Genomic DNA, 8,404 nt, shown 5'->3' with positions numbered 1-8,404 from the left:
AGGAGCTGTGGGTTTCAGCCCGATCCCCACAGGCCACCCAGAGGGACCTCACCTGTGCACAAATTCGTACACTGGGCCTCTAGTTTAAAATAAATAAATTAATGACATGCTCAATTGAAACCATAAAAGACAGAAAAAGAATGGCAAACAATAGGAACAAAGAACAAAGGCAACAAATAGAAAACAGTAACACATATGGTAGATATTAATCTATTTATATCAGTAATCACATTGAATGTTAATAATCTAAATATACCAATAAAAAGACAGATATGTCACTGTATTAAAAAAACAAAAAACAAGGCCCAACTCTATGTTGCCTATAAGAAATCCACTTTAAACAAAGACACATATAGATGAAAAGTAATGGGATACAACACCAGAAGTGAACTCTAATTCATCCAGTCAATTCACTTCTTTTTAGTTTACCTGTTAAGATAATTTCATACTCTTTTTTTTAAAGACAAAACTTTACATATTATTTAAAAATTTTGAATTTTGGTAAAGTTCACTGAAAATGTACAGGTACCACTTCTTCCTCCTCCTCCTCCTCCTCCCCCTCCTCCTCCTCCTCCTCCTCCTCCTCCTGCTTCTCTTTACCTTTGGATATTTTTTATTTTATATACTTTAATTTGCTATTGAAAATATATATACCTATATGCCAAAGTTAGATATTTCACTTGATTCAATTGTAGGTTAAGCATTTGATTTCAGCTTTAGGTCAAAAGTTTGAGGAATGTGATGCAAGCAAGGCAGTCATTTTTAAGATGAAGATTCTTACCCAGACTTCTCTTTTTTGATTTGGAAATCATTTTAAGTGCACAGAAAACAGAGACAACCAGTGACTCAGAAACCACTCAAATCATAAGTATCTAAAAATGAGATTTTCCTCAGCTAATATATCACATTTGGTGGAAAATTGTGAATTGATCTCAATAATAATATACAAATCCCCTAGAATTATCTTTCTTCAATTGTAAAACTGAACCAGGGCAGACCTATGGAATTATTCCCCTCAAGGCTTATGCCGTAGTCATATACTAAAGTTAGGCATTCTCTGATTTTCCTTTCTTCTCTTCCATCCTAATTTTATTGTTACCTGTTCTTGTTTTCCCTTAAAACTCTCTGCCTTAATTTATCTAAAATTGGTTATTTTCTTTTAGTAATTTATTTAGTCCCTTTCTCTAAATTCTAGCTCACTTTTATCATGTGAATGAAATAATTTAGAACAATTTATCTAGATTCATTCTTAATCAGTTTTAAAAAGAAATTAAAGTACCTTTGGATACTTCAGAGTAAATTGCCACAGGTTGGTATCTTCATTAGCCTATAATTTCTATGTCTCCTAAGACATAATGGTTATTTGTATGTGAGAGTAAATTGTAAATTTGGTTACACTTAGGGGATTTCCCCATTCTATGGAATTTGGATTAAGCTCTTATTTTGACCCCAACTTTTATTTCCACATAAATCAAATTCAAGCAACTTGACCAAATCATTAAGGCTGTTTCTACCCAGTAAAAAAGAACAACAAACTTATAAAACACTAGATTCAAGTCACAATTTTTTTCGTTGACATTATTGACTGAGTATATTTCCTGGGTTATGCTCTCTTCCTCACATGAATCTCACATTTAAAAAAATCTTATATAAGAAAAATGGAAATGAATAAAAATTCTCTGAAAAATTCCATAAAAAGTGGTTCTTGGGATTAAAGATAAAAGCTAGAGTAATGTCCAGAGTTTTTATTTGTGATTAAACCTCTGGTTATATTTATGAACATAGAAGTGAACTTGTTTACTTACAAATATAACTTGTCTCCTAAAATAGAATAAATAAAAATAATTGTGTTCAATTTTTAAATTTTATATGTTAATAAACAGTCCTCTTCAATTAAAAAGAAAGAACACCTTAGACCAGCAATTTTCAACCCAGAATGTTGTAAGAATTTTTAAAAGATGCAATACCTAAGTACTTAGGGCACTGACCTCTTTTCCCTTAAATTGTCAAATTAAAAAATGACAATAGCAACACAATAGTCATTCGGTGGGAATGAATCAAAATTATTATTTTGTCAGATCAGCAAAAAATCTATTTTTTGGTGTGCCGCAGAATTTTAGTAATTCATTTATGTGTGGCATGAGATGAGAAAGGTTGAAAATCTCTGCCTTAGACAAGCGTGTTTCACACTGCAGATCACACACAACCTATGATACTGGGAGTAAACATTGACTTGTGGCCACGAATAAAATTAAATAGAATAGAATTGCAAAGAAAAAAAAAAGGGGGAAATATCAAAGTACCTCCCATGTGGTATTGTCTTGTAAGTCACTTAAACTATATATGCCTATTTTTGTGTGTCAGGATGTAAAATGTAGGTTGTGGTCCAACAATCTGAAAGCCACTGCCTGAGATAGCACGATAGCAGGGACCCAAGTAACAGGGTGCTGGTGAAAGCATCTGTTGGCGGTAGGCAGGCCTGGCAAGCTTCTGCTCTGGTGAGTGACTGTCATCTAGAAACATTCTTAAGTCAAAAGTTCTTAAGCACAAGAATTTGTGCAACCCCAAAAAGCCAGACTTCAACCACTGGAATGTGTCTTAGCAGAATTCTAACCTTGCTCTGGCTTGTCAACATGTCCTCAGTTTAAGAAGCACAACAGTCTGGTGGGGAATTTGAGAGACACTTCGATGAGATTCTTTTGCAGCCGTTACCATGGATTTGCCTTTTTCCTCTCACTGACTCAGCAAGAAAAACGTAACCAGTTCACCTTCTGTCTTCTTTCTTCATCCAAGCAGAGCTGAGGGCTCCATTAAATCACCTCCCCATCATTGTCTTTTCTGACTTTTAATTACTACTTTTCCAGACTATCCATTTTCCAATAACATAGTCTCAGAAAATACATTCTGAAGAGAGACTTGATGGAAATCTGCTATTTGTCCTCTTTTAGTCTATTCATTCCCTATTTAACCACAACTAAAGCAATATCTGGCTGTGCTCCTTTTATGTACTACTTTCAGCAGTTTAATCATTTCATTTGTGATCAGGGGTATTTGTTACCAGTAATAATGGGCACAATGGAAAGTCTATGTGAGCCTTAATGCATATGACAAAAGGACTGCCCCCTTTTATTCTGAAAGCTGAGAGTAAATTTGCTGAAGTTTGAATGAGGTGATGCTCTCGGAAAGTGGGTAGGGAGAGTTTCCCCAGCCTCCCAACAGTTTTCATGATCCTCTTGGTCCCACAGGTGGTTCCATCAATGCCCCATGAAAATGCAACACTGCCCTAACCCAGTGGTCGGCAAACTGCGGCTCGCGAGCCACATGTGGCTCCCGAGCTGCGGTTTGCCGCTCTGTTGACTAATGAGTTTGCCGACCACTGCCCTAACCGGTTTGGCTCAGTGGATAGAGCATCGGCCTGTAGACTGAAGGGTCCCAGGTTCGATTCCAGTTCAGGGCATGTACCTTGGTTGTGGGCACATCCCCAGTAGGGGGTGTGCAGGAGACAGCTGATTGATGTTTCTCTCTCATCGATGTTTCTAACTCTCTATCCCTCTCCCTTTCTCTCTATAAAAAATCAATAAAATGTATTTTAAAAAAATGTAACACTGAGCTCATGCCTAATTTTGACTTTTAGATAGGACATTAAATCACAGTGAGTTGTTAGTCCCGGGGGGCCAAGTCCTTCCTACTCTCTCTCTCCCTACCCCTCTCATTTTGTTCTATCCAATCTTTCCCAACACCCCTTTTCCAGGAGTGATCATCAGTGGACTAATAGAGAATTGTGTTTAGATAGAACAGAATGTTTACTCTTGACCAAGTGGATTTTCAACCTTTTACAGCTATGGGCCATTCATATCCATCTGTCCCCAACATTTTAATTTTTCTGCAGCTTAATACGCACAGAGTCTGAACCCAGTCTCCCAGCTTGAAGTTACTAAAATTTCTCAGGATGGCATTTTACAGCATGATCCTTTAGTATTAATCATCAAGTGTGGTCTACACTTAAGTGGTTCTTAAAGGTATCAGTAGTTTATTAGGTCTAAAAGTAACTCTGGCTAATTTATATCCTTTAATACACAAATAGGTCTAGGTTTAAGTTTTCTCTGAATGTCTTATTTATTTATTTATTTATTTATTTATTTATTTATTTATTTATTTATTTATTTATTATTGCCGCTGTGCTTTTAATGGAGGGAGATATAAAATGCATCAAGGCATGAGACTGTTTTATATACTCATTAGCATAGTGGTTAATGTAAAATATTGGAATACACAGCCTCTTAAACCTCAAAACTTTAATGTTTCCTGCAACCTCAGGTAATGGAAAGGATTCTTGGTGTTTTACCTACTACCTTTATTAAAGTTCTAAATAGTGTCTGGGGTGGGGGCTGGGACTAAAAATAATAGAAGGTGTTTTTCAGCTGCAGGTCAGTAATCCCAGTGAAGCTGTATGGTGAACAGCACTGCTAGATGTGAAATTTCCCCCAACGTGCTTTCTAGATGACAACATCACAAACTTTAAAAATAATTCCAATACCATATACCAAAGCAAGTGGAGTCACTTAATAGCTTAAAGGTCTGGAAAGCAGCTATATCAGAGAATTTAAAAACATTATAAATCCCATTTCTATCCTACAGAGAAACTTTTTAAAGCATGGACATGACTTTAAGTGTATTAAGAAAACATCAGCTTTCATAAAGCTTCAATAAACTCCCTGAGGCACAAGTGTTCAAAACGGCCCATTCACTAAAATGTCACCGCATTATACTTCTAGAGGTAAGGCTTGCAGTAAGAGGACGTTAAATTTATCCCTAGTTACTAGTAAAAGCACCACGTGTCAAGCTCAACTTCTATTTACACGGGACGCACCAATAACCAGCCCTTAGGATAATGAATAGTTCAAATACTACATTTCCAACATGTCTTGCCTTTTGCTCTTTGATTAGTTGGCACCGGGGATCCTTTGCCTGCATTTCCTCAGAATATTTTCAAACAGGTTAGGATTACCTAGGACAGTGATAGGCAAACTCATTAGTCAACAGAGCCAAATATCAACAGTTCAACGATTGAAATTTCTTTTGAGAGCCAAATTTTTTAAACTTAAACCTTTTCTAACGCCACTTCTTCAAAATAGACTCGCCCAGGCCGTGGTATTTTGTGGAAGAGCCACACTCAAGGGGCCAAAGAGCCACATGTGGCTCACAAGCCGCAGTTTGCCTACCACGGACCTAGGATATCATCGTGAAGCAATTCAGAGCCCTTCTAAAAGAGCTCACTAGATTCTTTAATACTATTTAGAGAATGAAATAAAGACAAAATTTGTAGCAGTTAAATTTATTCCAAAAGAAAATAATATAGAAAATAATGTGGGCTAAAATGTTGTGTAATTAATGTCAAAAATTGCCAAGATGTTGGTACACGTTTTGGCTTAAAAGAGGTCACTATATTCTCAAGGTTAGCTCTTTGTGTGAAATATCCTATATAATAAAAGGCTAATATGCAAATTGACCGAACGGAGGAATGACCGGTCCCTATGATGCGCACTGACCACCAGGGGGCACACACTCAACACAGGAGCTGCCCCCTGGTGGTCAGTGTGCCCCCACAGGGGAAGCACTGCTCAGCCAGAAGCTGGGCTTATGGCTGACGAGCCCAGCGGTGGTGGTGGAAGCCTCTCCTGCCTCCGTGGCAGCACTAAGGATATCCGCCTGAAGCCCTAAGCCATCAGTCGGACATCCCCCAAGGGCTCCCAGACTGTGAGAGGGTGCAGGCCAGGCTGAGGGACCCACCTCCCCCAAGTGCATGAATTTCATGCACCGGGCCTCTAGTCCTATATATTAATCAAGCAGAAGAAAATGATTTCCATGACTAACAGAAGAAAATCTACAGCAAGGGAAACATCTAGAGAAGGATAATCAAAAGGTTAAGGAAGGTTACTAGCTTTAATCAACAGCTTGTTACAGAGTTATCTCATTTTTAAACCTGCAGCATTTTAATGTACTAGTAACAACCCAAGCTAAGGAGCCATGGAGGCTTATGAAAGAAATATCCACCAAGATGTTGTGTTAATAGGTAGGGGTAGATTAAGTTAATACTTTGTAAGAAGGAACTGAATCGCCTCAGCATCAACAAGCAGCCATTTTCTTTTACACAGTAACTCATAATTTGATGAATTATTTCTGTTCACTAATTCAAAATTAGGCAGGACAAAACTAAGCTGACTGGTCACACCCAGAAACACAATGATTTGGCAAGCTGCAGTCACTCTGTTCATGGAAGTGTGATAATTTCCTTGACACTAGTACTCCATTCCTTCCCATCTATAGAGGAATTAGATACAACTTCTTTTCTTCATCAACTTTGAGCTTCATACAGGCAAAGAGATTGGAAACTACTGGGAGGCCATAACAATCTGGGGAAAGTTATGTTCCTCTTGTAGGGGTGAATTAAGTGATACTTCCTTGGCCTTCTTTTGAAGTAGCCATTTATCTTCTGAGGATAACTGGCTGAGGTTTCCTATCTTCTTTCCTGGCAAGATCTAGTCAGTTGTGTTAAAGGAACACCTGGAAGTGGTCACAGGACTCATAAGCTTTTGTTTGCCAGCTCTGTCCTCAGTACTAGGCACTTCCCTGGGATATCCTTCTTTACATGAGGGTGGGATGAACCACGCTGAGAAGGGATTGTTCCTTATCACGTGGAAGGAATAAGCAATTCTAGAAGGATCCAATGTGTTTGGTGTCTTAGCTTGTTCTGTTAGCTCTTCTCGGAAGGATAGAGTCACATATTCAGGGAATCTATATACTTCTCAGATTCAGGTTTGGAGTCAACAGGCCTACCATTTTTATCCTTCTCTTCTTTCTCCAGTAGCTATTTACACACAACTTCCCTCTCACAATTTTCACCACACACACTCTGCAAAGCTTGTACAGGGTTCATTGGCTTTGCAGACCTCCTCGATTTTATATGGGTCCTGAAAGTTCTGGACAAGCCAATCCTCAAAAATCATGCTGGGAGTGGACAAGGGTTTTGTGGCCTCTGAGTGATCATTCAGACACTTCAGATTCCCCAGGTTTTCAATCTCCACACCTTTGGGCTGCTTGCCCTCACAATGGGTTCAGGAAACGGGCTTGACAAGCCAATCAATCATTCCCACTGTAGGACTCCTGGAACACCTGCAACAAGGACTTAAACTTCTCTCTCATTTCACAGCTTCCATTCCCAGGCTTCTCCAGATTTTAGGATTCTAAGGGAGCCAACAGCCAATCAGAAAGATTCATGTCATCTTGATCAAGAAGCTTTAGATCTTCAATCTTTTCAGTATCAATGAAGTAAGAACTGGTGGTAGAATAACTGTTACTCTTTTGGTAATGAGTTTTCAGGAACTTCTTGCTGATTCTTGTGGAGCCAGTTTTTCAAACCCTTTAGGTTGCGCCAGACATTATTACAGAAATTGAAGGCTCTGGCAGAAGTCTAACTATTCTTCAAGGTCTGCTTTTGGGTGAGTCACTTCTGGAGATTGGTGCTGAGTGTGTAAGAAGCCGGATAACCATTAACAGGTTTGCTTCCAAGGAGCCATTCACTGAGAGAGACAACTGTGGTGCTGGATGCCGACATCTGCTCTGGCAAGCATCTTTTTTCCATGAAGGGCCCAATATTTGATGAATTAGCATGAGCCATCAAGTGCTCAGGAGTTCAGGTGGTTTGGGGGACCCCAATGTGGTGATGGTCTGGCACAGAACCATTGTGTCTGCTTCAAAGAGTAAGACAGTCAAATCTTAGGTCTGAGGGTCAAACTGCCAAGTCTCTCCAGACACACAGAGATTTGATTGGCTAGCTCTTTATCCAGTTGATGAATAAGATAATTGAACTGGCCCAGAAACCACTAGGGCTATTAGGCCTGCTAAAGTGTCTCCTCTTTACATTGATAGATGAGATCTACCTATTCATATAACCACACCTCATGGCTTCAAAGGCATTCTGAGTGATGGCTTATGTATCTGGGTTTTGATCTCTCACAAGTTACCTATAATATGCTGCTCAGCCCAGAGAATGCCACCAATAGCAAGCTCCAAGTTCCTCTGTGCATCACAACACCTCAAAAGGGGCTCTCTATTAATTACTGGAGCCATTCTGATCCTGTGAGGTATTCATTCTGCTCATTGTCCCAGCTACAAGTGCAACTCTGGGTGATCCAAGGAGACCTCCAGTGGAGAGACACCACTTGATGCAATCCAAGGGCCAAAAAAGCTGTCTATGTTTTTTAAAATAAGAAAATATTGGTATCAAACTTACCCTTTTCTCTGAATTTCTTCATCTTCATGAAAAGGTAGAAGAAAGAGCCTGCACGCTGGGGAAGATTAAATTGAAAAATAATTTAATTAAAATGTATCTGTTCTTGCCAGT

At 38.9% G+C, this 8,404-nt stretch overlaps 1 pseudogene across 1 annotated transcript; it reads right to left on the bottom strand.

Annotated features, from left to right (window-relative positions):
• Positions 1-6,321: 6,321 nt before the first annotated feature.
• Positions 6,322-8,152, bottom strand: LOC308243461 (nuclear receptor coactivator 4-like; annotated as a pseudogene). The gene has a single exon. The product of its transcript is annotated as a nuclear receptor coactivator 4-like (transcript).
• Positions 8,153-8,404: the final 252 nt, after the last annotated feature.

This window comes from Plecotus auritus (assembly GCF_963455305.1).
Source record: "Plecotus auritus genome assembly, chromosome: 3".
In the NCBI taxonomy this organism is placed as follows: domain Eukaryota; kingdom Metazoa; phylum Chordata; class Mammalia; order Chiroptera; family Vespertilionidae; genus Plecotus; species Plecotus auritus.
The sequence above is the reverse complement of the archived record's forward strand: the minus strand, read 5'-3'. Positions and strand labels throughout refer to the sequence as shown.